Source organism: Calonectris borealis, chromosome 2 (genome assembly GCF_964195595.1).
Source record: "Calonectris borealis chromosome 2, bCalBor7.hap1.2, whole genome shotgun sequence".
Lineage (NCBI taxonomy): Eukaryota > Metazoa > Chordata > Aves > Procellariiformes > Procellariidae > Calonectris > Calonectris borealis.
The window spans coordinates 30,616,110-30,635,106 of NC_134313.1; the positions used below are offsets into that span (position 1 = coordinate 30,616,110).

The following is an 18,997-nucleotide window of genomic DNA, read 5'->3' on the forward strand; positions in this document are numbered from 1 at the left end:
ACATGTTGATTAAGGGTTAAAATCTTTGAGGTTATCTCTACACAATCTTAAAAAGAGGATTACATACAACAATGTAAGAGTCACCATCCTTGTAGTTATAATCTTCCTGAAAATCAGGGGATTAATTCTAACAGGGCTACAGTCACCACACATTCCTGAATATGAACTTGCTACACCTCTTTATTTAAGTTCTGGGTGAAACTTCATTGCACTAAAGGATATGAAGCTTTACTTTCAGAACCGTTTCACTGACACATACAACCCTCACTCCCTCAAAATTCCTGGACACCAAAAATGAATTAAGAGAGAGTCTTGAGAGCCACATAAAGACCATACTTATCACATCGCTTCTGGCTAAACCATCCTCATGATACATACATGATACATCAACTGGAAGAGTACAATCTATTTATTAATGCCTTTAACAGATATCTTAAACATTAATATTACATCAGTTGTATAAATTATTTTGGGTAACTACAGATCAATAAGGACAAAATAAGACCCTAGCAAAACCACGGAATGGCTGACATAGTAGTCTATTAAAAAATTAAAGGATCATTTCCTAATTCATGTGTATCGACAGTTTCAAGGAAGACAGTCTAGTTAACAATAACAGCATTCATAAATTTACACTTCTGTAAAGAATTTTCTCTAAATCTCAAAATGCTATTAAAACATCAAAAATAAAAGACAACCACACTAATGGATATTTCATTAATTTACTCTTCAGTGGATGATTCAGTAGTAGATTTTTAGTAGACGATTTACTTATTCATGGAATTTAAGCAGATACATTTTAAATTACATTACCCGTTTGGTAATGAATGCACCTGTTTAAGACTTACTATTGTGCTATATTGAAACAAATCATAGTATTTCCTGTGAATTTGAAAGCTAAAAAGATCACCGGAGCAGCAAACACATATTTATAAAGGGACTGATGCTTTGAATTAGTAATTGAGGAGATTTTTCATGAAGAACGAAGAATCTCAGATGTAGAAGAGTACAACAACCAACACAGAGTCCTTACTCATATGATACCACAGGAGTCAATCTAGGAGTAAAACAAAAAAAAACCTGTACCAAGTTTAAGAGAGTAGGGTCTAATTACCTGTGATATCATTTCACAATGGATGGAAAATCCTATCACACAGAACAGTTAAAATATAGGAAGAATGTTAAATCTGCAGAAACAAGTAGTTATGCAGCATGGCTTTTCAATTTAACTTTAAATCAGAAGATCTGCAAATCAAGGGAATATTTATCCAAGAAGCGCGGTCTCCCCCCTCCCCCCCCCCAATTACCTACAGAAGATCAACCCACTAAAAAACAAACAAACAAACAAACAAACAAAAATGCTAACCAAACAGAATGACATAGCCAGGAACTCAGAAACCATCCATAAAGCTGTGGTAGAGAATTTCACAAGTCACTGTGTCCCTCGGCTGAAACTGACTGCAGTTTCAGAAGACAGAAGACTGAACAGAAAATAAATATAATTGTAATTTAAAATTAGTTATATTCAATCACAATGTATTTGAGCTTACTCACGGTACTTTAATGACTACTGATTTATTCTCTTGCTAATCTGACACTTCTGTTCCAGAAATAATATAGAGTATGGTAGATAAGGGAAGAGAAAAAATAAACATGAACACATTACACCATGAATGAGCACTGTTGAATCAAAAGTATTCCTAAATGCCCAAAACCAGAATAAGAAAACTTGAGATCTAGTTGTATAAATGCACTAAGCAAGGACAAAGTAAGTAGATGAGCAAAATGCCCAAATATTACTAACCTCTTCACTAACATCCTTAATTCAGTTTACTATAAGTAAGAATTAAGTTGGCTAGGTAAAATCACCATAATGCCATAAATAATATTTTTCCTATATCAGAGCATATCTTCCAAACAAGAATGGAAATGCAGAAAAATCTTTTCTCAATAGATTTTTTTCTAAACAAGGAAGCTCATCTATTCAAGATTTTTCCTGCCCTCCCCAAGTAAAAAGGTAGGAAAGGTTGAAGGAAGAAGGATAGGGTGAGGAAGAAATAAGTGAACTGAAACTCTAAAACCTATGGCTATTTAACATAATAAATAGTTCTATGGAGAGTCATGGGAAAATAACAATACTGACATTAGTTACAAAGCGTAAACACAAACACCAGAAAGGCCATGTTACTTTGATTGTAAGTAACATGTAAGAAAACCTTAAAATAAAAAAAAATAAACCAAAAAATGTTTTAGGTTCAGATTAACAAAGTATCCAACGACATGACCGTGCCTTTATCAGTATTATTTAGAGCTGGATTACCTGAAGCTACCATAAAACTGTCACAATTCTATTAGATGTAAAACTGAACAATATGTGCACTATCACAGTATTAGCAATACAAATTTGTGCTCTACACTTCAGACATTCCCTTCCTGTTTTCCTGCCTCCACATACACACACTTTTGTTTCAAGATGGAATAATGCTGCTGGCAACAACCTCCTTGTTCCTTCAGTGGAAAATGAGGATGTGGAGGCAGGACTAGAAATGTGGATGATTTCCTACTCTCCTCAGCAGAGTGGAACAACCGTCTTTTTCCTGAAAGATGCTCACACACAGTTGCTGTACTGCATGCTCCGCCATGGGCAAAGTCTCGCAAGAACACCCCTCCTTCCCACACCTCACACTCCAGAAGATCAGAACAGCTACAGCACACAGAGATTCTGACCTCTACAGCCTCCTGAAATCACTGGTCACTTGTCCAAAACCTTTAGCAGACTTGCAACAATTAGCCTTTTTACATTATCGAAAAAGCCAGTACCATAAAAGCACAAGATAAAACCAAAAATAGGTGTTATTAAGTGGTGGTAAAACCAGAAATAGAAAAATTAGAGACAGTATAGTAGCTTTTAGGATAATAGAGTTCCTAAAACAGCATACTAAAGGAGTTATACTATAGTTCAAAATAGAAGAGACAGCTTTTAAAAGCAATCAAATTGTTGACATACCAAACAAAACTTAACTTTCCACTTTTCCTCTTCAATTCTCAAAAAGGGTTTACCTTCAACAGGTGGGGAGGAGAAGGGAGGGAGGGAGGGAGGGAGGGGAGTCATGACTCCTCTACAACAATATCAAAAAATGTAAGGTTGGAAGCAAGTTTCTTGATGTGAAAATAAGAACAAAGAACAAAAACAAGAAAAGAAAAAAGAACTTTTCTTATCTCGGAAGTAAATTTCTTAACTGATTCCTTTCCACTCAGACTTTCAAAATCCAGAATTTTTATTCAATGCAATTCTGATTTGAAAGTGTATTTCACTACTTAGCAACAATAAAAATGGCAATGATTGCTAATCTCAGGAGGATCATTAAATTGAAGTGAACATTCTCAACACCAAGAACCCTTAAATTCACATATATTCTGATCACATCCCCACCAAAGGCACAATATTTTTCTAATTTTGTTACAGCAAATTGAATGTACGTCTAATTAACTGATTTAAAAAAAAAAAAAAAGGCTACAGATGTTAACTGTATTCCTTACAGAGAGAACCAGTGATTCTACATCATTAAAAAAATTAAGAGTATCTCCCTTTGACATTGGGAAAGTTTCATCTCAGAAACTGGTTACACACAAATAGAGACCAGATCTGTTTCAGATCTGGAGAAGAACTGGTAGACCCAAAAATGTGCTGGCCTTTATTAAACTGAGCAGGATAGTAAAGGATCGTTTCTACAACTCGTCTTGCCTACAACAACATAAACAAAAAAATTCTAAGACTTGACACTCCCTAAACAGATAGCTTTGGTCATCAACAACTAAAATTACAATAATATTTACACCTAAGCAAATAGAGAACTTTAAAGTCAAAGTTTTATTTCCCTGAACACGACAAGCCTGCTTGCTACTTTAAGAAACAATGGAAAGACTACGCTTATCAGCAAGGGATATCCTCCACAAACAATATGGCCATCTGAGAACCACTGAACTTTCTGCTTGATGTTGGTGACAAAATTAATTCATTGTTCTTCATGAAAATTTGATCTGTCCTCTTCCATTTCAGATGTCCTCTTCCCTTTTAAGATCTACTGTTACCGGCTAATTCAAAATGTCTGCAATTCCATTCTCCTTTCTGACCAAATATATGGTAACCAGGAATATACTGCGAAGCCCAGGAAGTACTTTGTTTTAGGTGTGATGGACTAGGGATACAGACAAGAGACATTATATAGGTCAACATATTAGCTTTTATCAACCAGTAATTTATTGGTGTATGTGAGGAGAAAAATAAAACCTCTCCTGTGAACAGAAGCTTCCAGCAAAAAGCTATATTCATGGACAACTTATATATTTAATCAAAATACTTGCTGGTTTGATTCCTTTCCATAGGATGCCAGAATTAAAATACTCACACATTGTTTTACAATCCTCCTTTTCAGGTATAACTAATTGAATTTAAAGGTGGCGAAATGGTACCTTGACATGCTGCAGACATTTAGAAGGTTTCCTTCATGTATGCACTGTTACACTCACTCTTAAGGAACCAAATTGTTTAACAGAAGGACAAACTTTAAGAAAAGGAAAATATTGTTTAGTCATACTATTGTTTTAATTATCTCACATTACACATCTTCTAGCTAGCAAGGAGTTTAAAAAGGGTTATGTTTAGTTGTAAATGAACATATTGTAACAGTTACGCAGCCAACAAGTCCGTCTTAAAATTACTAAAAGTTGCAAAAAAGTTAGGAGATTTTTTTTTAAAGTCGAACAGAAAGCCTTGGCATTTTTTAATTTATTGAAATTAAATAAAGGAATAGAACAAGAACTACAGACTAATAAAGCATCATTAAGCAGCAGGCCTTGTTTTGTCTCTCTTATACATATACTGAAAGAAACACAGTCCAGCGGCAAAAACTAGTAACCAGTGCTCTGATTTGTGACTCCCACTAGACATACACAAGGAAGGCAAAGTCCAAGTTACACAAACAGCTCTAACCTTTGTTTTCTAATCTGAACGCTTTACACTGAAGGTCTTAGATTCTTTCAGTTTAACTCAATAGATCTGTTTATATGATACTGAAATGTTATGGTTTTTTCACAGACTAAGTCAAGTTCCTTGACTTTTGGTATTCTGCTTTTGCCCCAACACAAGCTGCCAATTCCTCATCACACTTCTTTTTTTACCTGCATGAGTTCAATCACTTCCTGTTTTTTAAAACCCTTATTTTTTGTTGTTTTCACCTTTACTACCTTTAACTTTCAGTCCTATGTATATTTTTGTCTTTGACTTTTACACCTAAATCATTTAGAATTTTTCTGGGAAATACTTTAATTATGCACCACAGAAGTACACATGAAAGCCATATGTTACGAAATAATAAATATTTAAGATTGGAACCATGCAACATTCATGTTCACCATCAGTTTTTCTAACTATGTCTTAAAATTATGCATCATGAAGAACCTGCAATATTACTAGTCCTAACTTCTGTGACAGTATGATCAAGAAAGGAAAGATTATTAACTTTAAGCATCCCTGTGAAAACAATTTAAGCTACAGTCCTATGCTCAAACTGAAGGCAAAAGATGGCACAAGACATATTCGGAACCATAAAACATAGAATAACTTTAATAATTAACTTGGAAATTTGTAAGATGCAGTGAGTAGTATTTAACGGTGTCCTTAGCTATGAAGTATCATTTGTAAAAGTATTATAAATAGTAGCTTAAGTCATTGTTTAATAGCTTAGAAAATATTAGAAATGGAAATCGGTTTTTCATTGATCATTTAAAATAATACTGCTAAGAGCACTGATTTTACTTCTCATCACACAAGAGAAATGCGCGATGGCAGTACTTTTAGGACAGGATTGCAGTAAGACCATTATTTACTGAGCAACAAATTATTTTCTGTGGCGCCTACTGCTGGTTTTAAACTCCACTCAAATATTGATGGACTGAAATGCAGGCCTCCACATTAAAAAACCCCAAAAAATCTAGGATACCGTTTAATGAAATGAAACACTAGCAACTTTAAACGATTTAACAGAATACTTAGCTACTTATCAAGATTATAAGATTCCTGCAGATCCCTTTACTCCTTACTTCTACTTACTAATAGTTTCTCTAATTCCTTGGATACTGGTGAGTTTTAAAAAAAAATGTAAAGAAAAAAAAAACTGTATTCTATCAGACTTATAAATATTACCTATACAAACAAATAGATCTGGAAAACTTGAAAGGACAGTAGTAAGTGCTGTTCAAAACATTTGTAACTCTAGGATATATTCTATGCTAATAGTGAACACTGGAAACTTTTTTTAAGTCAATGGTCCAATGGAAGTGCTCTTAGCACCAAACATTCAGCCCATAAACACCACATTCATATATATAATCCCAAATCACAAAATCTCAGAATGGCTGAGGTTGGAAGGGACCTCTGGAGGTCATCTGGTCCAACCCCACTGCTCAAGCAGGACCACCTAGAGCCAGTTGCCCAGGATCGTGTCCAGATGGCTTTTGAATATCTTCAAGGATGGAAACTCCACAACCTCCCTGGGCAACCTGTGCCAGTGCTCAGTCACCCTCACAGTAAAAAAGTGCTTTTTCATGTTCACAGGGAATCTCCTGTGCTTCAGTTTGTGCCCATTGCCTCTGGTCTTGTGACTGGGTACCAGTGAAAAGAGCCTGGCTCTGTCCTTTTTGCACCCTCCTTCAGGTATTTACATACATTGATGAGGTCCCTCCAAGTCTTCTGCAGGCTGAACAGTCCCAGCTCTCTCAGCCTTTCCTCAAAGGAGAGGTGCTCCAGTGCCTTAATCATCTTCATGGCCCCTCGTTGAACTCTCTCCAGTATGTCCATGTCTCTCTTGTACTGAGGAGTCCAGCACTGGGCACAGGACTCCAGGTGTGGCCTCACCAGCACTGAATAAAGGGGAAGGATCACCTCCCTAAACCTGCTGGCAATTCTTTACCTAATGCAGCCCAGGACACCATTCGCCATCTTTGCCCCCAGGACACATTGCTGCCTCATGTTCGGCTCAGTGTCCACCAGGACCCCCAGGTCCTCTTCTGCCAGCAGAATGTCTTTCTTCCTCCTGTTAAAACTCAAAAGTACTACCAAAACCATCTTCAACTGACAATATCCCGCACTCCTTTACCTAGGAGTAGCTTACAAGCATTCTCAAAAAAAAGGCATTACTTGAGGCTGACAGGACTGAAAAAGGACCTGAAAAAAGAAATTGTGGAAGATAACTTCTTGTCGCAAGTACTCAGTAAGCCAACTAGGAAAGACGCTGCTAGCCTTGTTATTCGTGAATAGAGAAGGACTCACGGGAGATATGATGGCAGGTGGCTGTCTTGACCACAGTAATCACGAAATGGTCAAGTTTAAAATTTTCAGTGTAATGAGAAAAAAGGACAGCAGAGTTGGTACCCTGGACTTCAGGAGAGCAAACTTTATGTTATTCAGGGAGCTATTTAGCAGAGTACCCTGGGAATCTGCTTTTGAGGGCTTAGGAGTCCATGAGTGCCTGTCAGCCTTTTAGAAACACAGGAGCAGGCAATTCCACTGTGTTGCAAGTCAAGCAAGCAGGGCAGAAGACCAGCTTGGCTCAACAGGGAACTCCTCATGGAGCTCAAGAAGAAAAAGAAATTGTATGATCTCTGGAAGCGAGGTGAGGCTTCGCAGGAAGATTACAAGGCCGTGGTTCATTTATGCGGGGAGAAGACACAAAAGGCCAAAGCTCAATTAGAGTTGAAACTCGCCATGTTGTGTCAGATAACAAGAATGGCTTTTTTAAGCACGTTGACAGCAAAAGGAGGTCTAAAGAAAACACTGGACCGATACTTGTTGAAGATGGTCATCTGACTACTAGGGATGAAGAAAAAGCAGAAGCATTCAATGCTTTTTTTGTCTCAGTCTTAATAATACTGATAGACCTTGGACCACCCAGTCCCCTGAGTCGGAAGGCCATGAATGTAGGAACAGTGACTTTTTATTTGTGGACACTGAAATTGTAAAAGAGCGGCTGTATCAGCTGAATGCCCACGAGTCCATAGGATCTGACAGGATTCATCTGGAGTACTGAAGGAGCTAGCAGACGTTATGGCAGGACCCCTCTCGATCATCTACCAAAGGTCTTAGGAGTCTGGGGAGGTCCCTGCTGACTGGAAGCTAGCCAATGTTATTCCAATTTACAAGAAAGGCATGAGGGAAGACCCAGGAAACTACAGACCTGTTAGTCTAACCTCAGTTCCAGGAAAAATTATGGAGAAGATCACACTGGGTACTATTGAAAGACATTTAAAGAATAATGCAATCATCAGGCGCAGTCAACACGGGTTCACAAGGGAAAGTCCTATTTAACTAATTTGATATCCTATGATAAGGTCACCCACCTAGTGGATGAAGGGAAGGTGGTGGATGTAGTTTTTCTGGATTTTAGTAAGGCTTTTGATACTGTCCCTCACAGCATCCTTCTGGACAAGTTGTCCAGCTCTGAGATGAGCAGGTTCACAGTGCACTGGGTGAAGAACTGGCTGAAGAGCAGGGCTCAAAGTGTTGTAGTGAATAGGGCTACATCTGGCTGCCAACCAGTCATCAGTGGTGTTCCTCAAGGCGCTCAATTCTAGAACCAGTTCTGTTCAATATTTTTATCAATGATCTGGATGCTAGAGTTGAATGCACTATTAGCAAGTCTCCTGCCTGGGAAGTGGAGAGGGAGGTAGTGATCTCTTCCCCCTAGTATCCAGTAACAGGTGTGGGAATGGTTCAATGTTGTGTTAGAAGAGGTTTAGACTGGGCATTAGGAAACATTTCTTTACCGAGAGAGTGGTCAAACACTGGAACAGGCTTCCTGGAGAGGTGGTCAATGTCCCATGCCAGTCAGTGTTTAAGAGGAATTTGGATAATGCCCTTAACAACATGCTTTAACTTTTGATCAGCCCTGAATTAGTCAAGCAGTTGGACTAGATGATCGTTGTAGGTCCCTTCCAACTCAAATAATCTAGCCTATTCTATTCTATTCTTGCACACTGACAGCTTGGAGCCATGACCGCTTCCCTGATGAGCTTGTTCCAGTGCTTTCAGTGAAGAACTTTTTCCTAATATCCAATCTGGACTTCCCCCGATGCAGTTTTAAGCCACTCCCTCACATCCTATCACTGGACACCAGAAGGAGATCGGCACCTCTTTCTCCGCTCCCCCTCATGACGAAGTTGTAGACAAAAATAAGGTCACCCCTCAGCCTCCTCTAAGCTGAAGAAACTGAATATCCTTAGCTGCTCCTCATAAGTCACACCCTCTAGGCCTTTCACCATCTTTGTTGCCCTCCCTTGGACAAATTCTAATATTCTTCACACACCAGGTCTGATACAAACATTTCTATATTTATCTTTCTTAAGCCAACCTATATGCGGTTCCCACCCCCCCACCTCAGAAAACAAATCTTTGTCCACTCATATGGGCATGGAGAGGAAGCTACATACAAAAATATTTCATTTTCTGTAGTTTTCCAAGCACATTCACTGACCATTGCTTCAGATGCTGCAATATTGATTCATGCATTATCTACAACATACTGCCAGCCTCATATTAGGGTCTAAGAAAAAATATAGTACAATTACAGCGATTTACAAAAACCTATTTTTCAGAGTGTTTTGCAGGGGGTCCAAACAAATGACAGACTATGATTCCACTGCACACATCTGCCTGTTCTGTTTTGCCTTATACTTAGACTAGCAAGGACCTTTTTAGCCTGGTTTCCCAAGGAAACATCACATGTATGACTCATACTGTCCACCTGCCTCTTCCCACTCTTCCTTTCATCTCCATCCCTCTAAATGAATCTGTTCACCACCAGATTCAGTTAAAATAAACTGATAAGTAATGTCCTCTGATACACTAAGTTCCCATGAGCTTCATGAAAATCAACAGCTAGGTAGAGGAAAAAGACACCATTTCCTACACTTGCTGAGCAAAGGGCTGCAGCATGATCTGAAGCCATCCACGCTGCCTGGCTCAAAGGCTACACGATCACCACAGAATCAGTCTGAGCTGGAGCTGCGCATAGTGGCTTTTTTACTACAAGTAGGAAAGGTCTAGAACAGCAAAGGGAGAAGAGAATTGTAATGATGTAAGAAAAATTTGTATAAAGCCTAGTTCCACTGCTCATGGAGCAACTTATCAGCAAAATATTTAGGGTACACCTCGCTTGTGAATCTTAATCACGATGATGCTTCTAGGTCCTATCACAGTATCAAATAATGAAAAATATCACAATGCCTCCTCTGTGTATTACAGATAGGACCACACGCACAGTGAAACAAATGGAGTAAACAACTCCAGGTACTTGAACAGAACAATGGTAGTTAAAGGCCGACAGTCCAACACGTATGTCAAGAAATCAGGGAATAGTATTTTCTCCCTCACTTTAATAATTCAGCTGAACAGCCTTCATACCTGCCAGAATACATAATACGCTAGCTACACACTAGTCTTCAGCCTCTGTGTTGCCTTCTGCTATGGATAATCCTAACGGTTGGTATAAGTTATTGTTTATAGACTTGCATCAAGAGCAATGTAAAGTAATATACTAAGATATATCTCTAAAATATGGGCAGATTTTAGTAGACCTACACTGCAAGTAGAAAACCTTACCATAGTTACATGTAGGCACTTCCATATTAAATTTAACTCTATAGGTAACATATTATAACAATATGGAAAATGGAGAAGTATGGGCTTCAGAACAGGCAGGCAGCCTGAGCACATACCAAGAACGCCCAGATAGCTTATAAAATCCACTCACAAGAATTTGTGCCTGTCACCACCACCTTATTAGTCACAATAGCCATGACTAGTGTAAGCACATCTTTACTGCAATCACAGCAAAATCAACAAACCAACAAATTCCAACGGAACATAAAACAACTTTAAAAATGTTAACCAAGAGTGCTGCTGTTTCTGTTACACTCTCCCCCTTGTTTTTGTGGGAATATGAAGAAACCATGATTAAGGAATACCAATAATGGGAAATACATTAATACTGGCCCACAAAATAGTCTTCCAGTGTCCTCATTGTTCTGGTAAGTCAGTAAAAGATGACAATTCAAAGAAAAGAGGAAGAGAGAAGAAATGAAGTTGTCATTTTTGTGTAGCTAAATTTTGGAATCAGATTAACTCCGATTAGAATTGTATTGGAAAATAATTAGCAGAAATAGGCAACTGTTTGTTTTAAGAAGTGAGAATTATTTATCAGCTGGGAGCCTTACTAAGGATCAGGTTGAATTCTCTAGCACTGTAGAGACTGAAGGGCTATTGAAGAAGAGAAACCTACTCAGTGTTACAGGCTAAAGTGGCAGAAAGGATCTTTGCACATTTTTTGGCAGTAAGAGATTTGATGTGATCCACCTCTCCTCAGTAACTCTATCTCAAAAAATAGCTCAAAGAGGTATAAGTAGAATTCACTGCATGTTCTCACTCTCTTTTCTCTGAATATTTGCTTTTTTAAATGTGCTATGCAAGTCTCTTTCCAGCTGTCAATCTCAGCAGTGTTAAAACACTAACACATGTCTGTCCTAATTCCAATCACAGACTGCACTAATCTTACCTGAGAGCACTCACCCAAGCATTGTCCCTTATTTTTTCAAAAATAGCCCTTCAGTCTCTACAGTGCTAGAGAATTCAACCTGATCCTTAGTAAGGCTCCCAGCTGATAAATAATTCTCACTTCTTAAAACAAACAGTTGCCTATTTCTGCTAATTATTTTCCAATACAATTCTAATCGGAGTTAATCTGATTCCAAAATTTAGCTACACAAAAATGACAACTTCTGAACATGAAAATGAGTAACACATAAGTCTTACCAAAAGAGCCTAAAGCTTGACTCCTCAAGGGTCAATACTGGACCACATCAATACATTGCATAAGTTTAACTCAATGCTACAAAAGAATCAGTGGGCTATAAGAAAACTACTTAAGTTTTGTAGTAAAAGAGTGTTTGAAATATTAGTTATTTTCATTTTAGATGAACAGATGGAGTTCATAAGAAATGTAGATACACTCATGAGGGTCAGTACCCTTTCTGGTGACAAACTAAAGACTACATTATATAACTTAAAATCATTAACAGCTAATTCTTGAGAACAACACTGCCTTGAAAACAAATGACTACAAAAATTGCACAGAAAAGGTCATCCAACTCCCCACTGAAAGACGTGAATTTTCAAAATTATTCCCTTATTCACGTTGATTTTCGAGGAACTTTTGAGGGTAGATATTAGAGATAGGAAAGACAAGCAAGAGAAAAGCATCTCCAGCATCCTTTACCCACATAATGTACACTTGCATGACATGGTCAACGCACAGGTCTTCCAGACTGAAGAGTATTAAGAATCCTTAGTCATTCTCTAAGTCTTCTTCCATATAAATCAGTCATCCTTGCAGTCCTTCTTTGTACCTTCTCCAGTTCTACTATATACCTTTCGAGACAGGGTGGAAAGTGGAAAAGATGAAAAATGCACAAAGCATTCATTCAAGATAGGAACGCACTGTGGATATAAACAGTGGCATGATGGCGTTGCCTGTTTTATTCTTTATTCTATTCCTACATCTTCTACATCAACTTTTGAAACCATCAGCCTTTAAGCTGGGGGGGTGTCAATAAACATCTGGAAAAATGTTCTTACTTCCCCTCTGTTAACAGGTAGGGATTGAAACACAAAATTTTCAATTATGCAGGAAAATAAGCCCAAAGTGTATGTCTCTGCTAATACAGATTTATTTAACCTAATTCTAATTTCTTATGGCCTTTAAAACTTTGAAACTGAAGCAATCGGCACAGCAGATTTACTCAAAATTGACAAGAACTTCGACCAACTCTGAAAGCAAGCTGTCCCTGATAGTTAAAAAAAAAAAAATCCAAGAAATTCTGTAGTGGGCAGTCTAGACTAACTTGCTCATAGGAAGTATTTAAAAATGCGGTTAGTTTATGCACTGAAGTGCAATCTCTATAATCTTTTTTATGAAAACTCCTATTACTTAGTGATGGATTTTCTCCTTGTCTGTATAAAAATCTATTCCTTATTTTGAATCACACAATCAGCCAATCTCAAGTGAATCTTTTAAGAATTACTTCTTCATAGACTACCCTACTTAACTTTTCAAGGTGTGCTCTCTAACATCTCCTTGTTTAGTTGTATGACAGAGAGTTACAAGCATAGGCTGAAATTTTCTCATGTTTTATTCAAGGTTGTTAGCCTCTACTGGACGCCTCTCTTCTTTCACTTCTTTTTATGCTAAAAATAAACGATATTTTCCATTTTATTTGCACAGGAGCAGTACTATTCTAATAGTTTTCTCCTGAATCGGTTATTTTTTCCCAATCAAAAATGGAATACAAGCAACAAAGAAACACAATAGCCCATTTGTAAAAGAGCTAAAGCTAGGAGGTCTCCACATAGTACCAGAACCACTTGCCATACAACAGTAACATTTAGTAGTTTTCAAATACGCTTATGTAATTAATATAAAAATAGTATGCAAGCTAGTATATGTTATATTCTTAACACATTCCAATATTTATTTTTTATTCCATTCCTAATGGGACATTTTCATAGAGTAATTCATAATTATGTTGGGCTCTTATAACCAAATACATAATTTACACCCCACACTTTGATGAATAGTTCTAGCTACTCCTTCCAATACACATTAGGTCTCCCATGTTAACACAAAAATGCATCTATCACCAAATATTAAACTAGCCCGTTATATCCCTCTGAAGTTTCCACTTCCATTACTCAATAAATAATTTCACCACCTACAGATTTTGCCAGTTCATTAGTAGCAGTCTTTTTGTCATGTTACGAACTGAGACTCCAACTAGTTTTCTTCCCCATAGCTATTTCCTTAACAATGCAGTTTTACTCACCATCCCATGACAACATAGCTTTGTCAGCAACCTCTCACAAGACATTCAGCCAGGGATTTATTTTATTTTATTTTTAAATGACACACCAATATCAGTCTTCCACCAGATTTTCAATACCAATTGAATTTAGTCCTGTCCTTGTAACTTGCATCCGGAAGTCAAAATACACTTTTTTTCTTTTCCTTTTAAACCAAAAATCTTTCCAGCTACTACAGTAAGACAGTGATCATTTTTTAAAAAGATAACACTGTAACAAGGTAGCTGGAAGTGGAAAATAAAAAGTGCCAAGAATGAGGAATAAAGAAAACTGAAATTTAAGAAAAAGCAACTTCCACACTTCTAACCTAAGGGGAAGAGAAAAGAGAAGTTTGGCAATCCTGTTGTTCTTCATCTTCTATTTAGCTTTCCTCTTAGATTTTATTTTGCTTTTTGACTGTTATGTTTACACACAGATACTTTAATGTCACTGTGTATACTAGAAAATGCAAGAGAGCTAATTCCAATATATCAATTAGCAAAAACAAGGTCAGTTTTTAAGACAAATGTACCTTGATCTGTTCAGCAGGTTTAGTTCATGCTTACAAACAACCAAAAAAAAAACCCACATCTTACTGAATTTCTCAAGAACCAGCAGAGCACTGTGTTTCAAAACTGGACACGTGTTCCTTTTTCAGTTCTGATGCCCAAGTATATTGCGCAATTTTACAGATTATGAACTTTATCTTTCCTGTTTACTTTTCCCTATTCTAAAACTACAACTCCTTTGATTTCATTTTTACTGAGAAATCACTGGCTACCTTGAAATGCACATACAATCCAAAGTTCTCTCATATTTTTTACCCACTTACATGAGGAACAGATGAAAAGTTTCATTTGTTTCTTTTTTAAAGGGCTCTTCTGCTAATCTCCTGCTCCATTTAAATGCTTATAGCAAAACATCTTGGTTAGAAACCCCAGTAACTAGAAATGTGCACTCACTATACTTTTGTCTGTACTCACAGAAGCACAGACAAGAGCTCTCTTCTGCCCACTTCAGGCTGCAAGGTGAAGATACTTGAATGTGTAAAGCAGAATTATTTTGGTGTTTATTTTTAAAATGTGACATCCTCTTCTCGACATTTTTTAAAATTGTTTTCTTCCATCTCCACAATGATTTTCAGCAAGATAACTGTAAAATCATAATAGAAAAAAGTAGATGGAATAATTCTGTGCCGTTAGAACTACTTGAGGAGGTCAGTTACAAACACATATTTGCATTCTCAATGCCATTTACACATAAGACAAATCAAGAGAATGTCCTACTGTGTTTTCAGTAACATGATAAAAGTTATTCTGAAGTGATTTGAGCCAATGAAAGACTCCTTGCATTAGACTGACATCAGAGGCTGAATTTCATTACAAAAGAAAAAACTATTGGCCATACTAGTTACATCACTCCAGGTTAACATCCTTAACAGTGATGATGTTAAGTCGTCAGATTTTGAACGGGTTACATTTAAGTATGTTTAGACCCTAGTCACTTAAAGCAGAACATAAGCAACTCTAACATATTCCAGCAATAAGAAAAATGTGATTAATAAAAAAGTTTCAAAAGCTCAAGAACGCAATCTGTTTTCTTAAACACATGCTTCACTCCAATTCTTATTAAAGACTTCATTTTAGTCAAAAGCTGTTATAAAGTAACACAACCAGCTAAGAAAATTTCAGTTTATTCTTCGAAGTCAGTAGAATTTATATGTTAAATTCAAATCCATATTCTCTTTAAATAGGATTTTGAAAGTGCTTTTTTGATAATACCGAATTATCAAACTGTACTTTAGATTACAAACTTACGCAATCGTCAACACCGACTAAGGGAAGAGGGAATAAAAAGAATCGTTTGTTTGCCATATATCTGCTATTACAGAACCACAGCAGTATACAGTTATGCAAACCTGCAATGATGAATTGCTTCATACTACATACCACATGTGTAGTAGTTACTAAGACCTACACGTAACATGAGCATAAAGGTTTCCCTGACATAGCTTCCCTGGAATGCTAAGAAATTTAAAAAAAAAAAAAAAAAAAGAAAACCATAACACTCTCCCAGGTAAATAATTCTGGCATACTATAACTATTCTGACAGCTGATAGCTTCCCTGGAACCTCTAGTGTTCCTCTGTAAAGCAACACTACACTTGCAAAACAGAGCTAAACTTAAGTATGCTTCTGGTTAAACTATTAGATACTCAAAACACAGCAAAAACATATCCAAAGAAGCAGTAATCACTTACAGAAAGCAATTAAAAACAAAAACTCCCTTTTAAAAGGTACTGTAGCAAATTTTAGCAAAAACCATGCCATGACACTGTTCTACAGGAAAAGAAAGAGGGTGCACCAGCCGCAAGATCTGTTCTTTTCTAAAAACCTTTGGAATGCCTCTTCCGGACACTCCAACTCCTGCTGATGGGGAAGAGGAGATTTCTCTCTCCTGCCATATACTTTTCCTTCAAGAAAACAGAGGTGAAATCTCCGATACTTCCGATGGTCCTTACCTATGACTTTTATGTCACAACAGGAGAATGTCAGCAGATTATGTTAAATCTGAACTAACACCTACAAAGAAAGTGGCCTACTGACACGCTTTAGTGGTGGACTTGGCAGTGCTAGGTTAACGGTTGGACTTGATGATCTTAAAGGTCTTTTCCAACCTAAACGATTCTATGATTCTATGCAATGAAAACAAACTTTTAAAGAACGACCTGGATGTAACCAACTGCTATTGTCTGCATTTGTACATAGACCAAAGCAATACAGAAGAATGTCACTACACGTTGCTTAACTCACAATTCAAAGGAAGAGTTCGGCAGTTCTGGTTTACAAGTTTCATGAGGACAGCAAAAATGACAGGATTTTGGTTAATCTGACAGTGCCATAGAAACTGTGGAACTCTGCCCCAATTTACACACTTTCACACAGGAAGGCACACTGGAGCAGCTTTTCTACTGACTGAGTCGTATGCAATTGATGCAGAGCTAGAAAGCCATTTTTTTTTTAATTGAGGTGAAAGTTACAGCATGCAGAAGCAGGTAAGAGTAGTACTAACCTAGCTTAGAAGATATGACATTTTTATCAGCAGCTTCACTCCTTCTCTTCAGTCTTTATGAAGAAAGGGAGTCTTTTTAACCAAGTTAAAAATAACCTCCAAGAATCACTTAAGCATAGTCTGCAGGAAGAACTGGTTTTTGGTTTTGTCCACCACTCCATCCATTCCCTCTCCAAGCCTTCTCACTTCATTACCTGCATTTCACCCAGCTAAGTTCTGGGATGAACTTGGGTTTTTTGGGGGGATTTGGGTTGTGGGTTTTTTAAGCTAACAATGACTGGTTGCTCTAAGTGCATAAATAGTAGCCATTTCCAATTAATAAACATGGCTTAGGTCATGATTTTTTGATTACGGTACCTTAGTTTTCAAATCTAGTATTTTAATGGCATAAGAATACTGAAGCATGAAGAAACTGATTGCAATACCAACTTCCTGCCATAGATCCTTACCCCCAACTCTTCTTTGTATCCAAAGACCAGGAGAAATTTCTTTCCCCACACACATTCTTTTAACAGAAAAAACAGGAAAGTGGGTAGAAATTCCAACGTATCAAAATTTCCAACTTCATGTGGAAAGATAAGAAGGAAAATGAAAAGCAATAAAACTAGCAGACATTCCTCCTTCTTCCAAGGGTTCCACAGGGGTTGGCTCTGAACTCTGTCAGTATTCCCATGATGTAAGAAGCACTTGTAGACAGGTGACTATTTAAACTTTATTGCCAACCCTTTAACAAAAACACACAGGTTGACTTACAATGCTTTGTTCACTGATGTTTAGCAACAAATGTAAATTATTTTTCCAACAAAAATAATCCATACCTTTTTGATAACAAGGTGTCCCCAGCCAAGAGATTAAATCAGTCCCGGGTAAGTAAAATTGCTTTCATGTTTTCAAGTATAATTATGTACTTAAGGGAATTATTCTACAGTATCATTGGAAAAAGACTACTGATAGTGGTGAGTTACTCAAACTAGAAGTATTTATAGGATCAGATCTTTAAAATATAGCTCAAAATACACACCAAAAAGGTGACAAAAGGATTGTAAACCCACAGTTTCACAAGCAACAAGACCTGAAAGTCTTTCTAGTAGCCCCATTTGAAAGCATCTTTGTCAAGAGTCCAGATAAACTGTGCTTTTACAACTGTAAAACTTTTCTCAAAAGAATAAAAAATCCTTCAGATTTTTTCTCTATGCAAAATTTCTTTAATCTTTATTAATATGACAGTCAATGAGAAGTAATAATTCAGTTTATACCTTGACCAACACGGACTCAGATAAGGCAGCATACAAAAATAAAAATAAAATAAAAAAAACCCAGCCCAAGTTAGTGAAGCATTATCACAGCCCACCAATAATCAACTTGTTCCTATATCACAAAGGCATTAAACCAGGATATGAATTTTAAGGGGAGATTCTTATTATTATGAGGGCCATATTGTCTTTCACGTGTATGACCATATATAATCCAGCCGCCTGCAGTCAGTGACAGTATCACCTAGTAAGCCAGTGTTATTAACCTTGCATAACCTGGGGTTTCTTTAATGCAAGATATCCTGATGATTTTCTACACGACACAAGCACCATATGAAAATATGACTGAAATATGAAAAGCTCTTTTCACAGTTTCACCCAACCATCAAAGAGCTCCCATTAAAATAGTGTTAAGTCCTTTCCCCTCTTTGATGTACAGTTTAAACATTTATAGATCTGGAAGCAGAGCTAGATCATCCTAGTTAAACTGCGATAAGAATTGGTATTGTTCCAAAAATAAGACATCTACAAATAAAAACAAGTAAATAAACACTTCCACTGAGTTGTAATATTTTGCCACAACATAAACAAAGACAAATGACATAAACAGGTCTTTTGAGGTCTTGAATTCACACAGTCTGCTCAGCAAAACATACATTGAGAGGACCCAGAGAGACTGGCAGACACGCATAACTTGAGCAGTAACCGCAACGACTTCCCTCCCT

General features: G+C 37.1%; 1 protein-coding gene across 2 annotated transcripts in view; it reads right to left on the reverse strand.

Annotated features, from left to right (window-relative positions):
* WWP1 (WW domain containing E3 ubiquitin protein ligase 1) overlaps positions 1 to 18,997 on the reverse strand; it is an 87,531-nt gene that overhangs the window by 67,186 nt on the left and 1,348 nt on the right. The window lies entirely within an intron of this gene.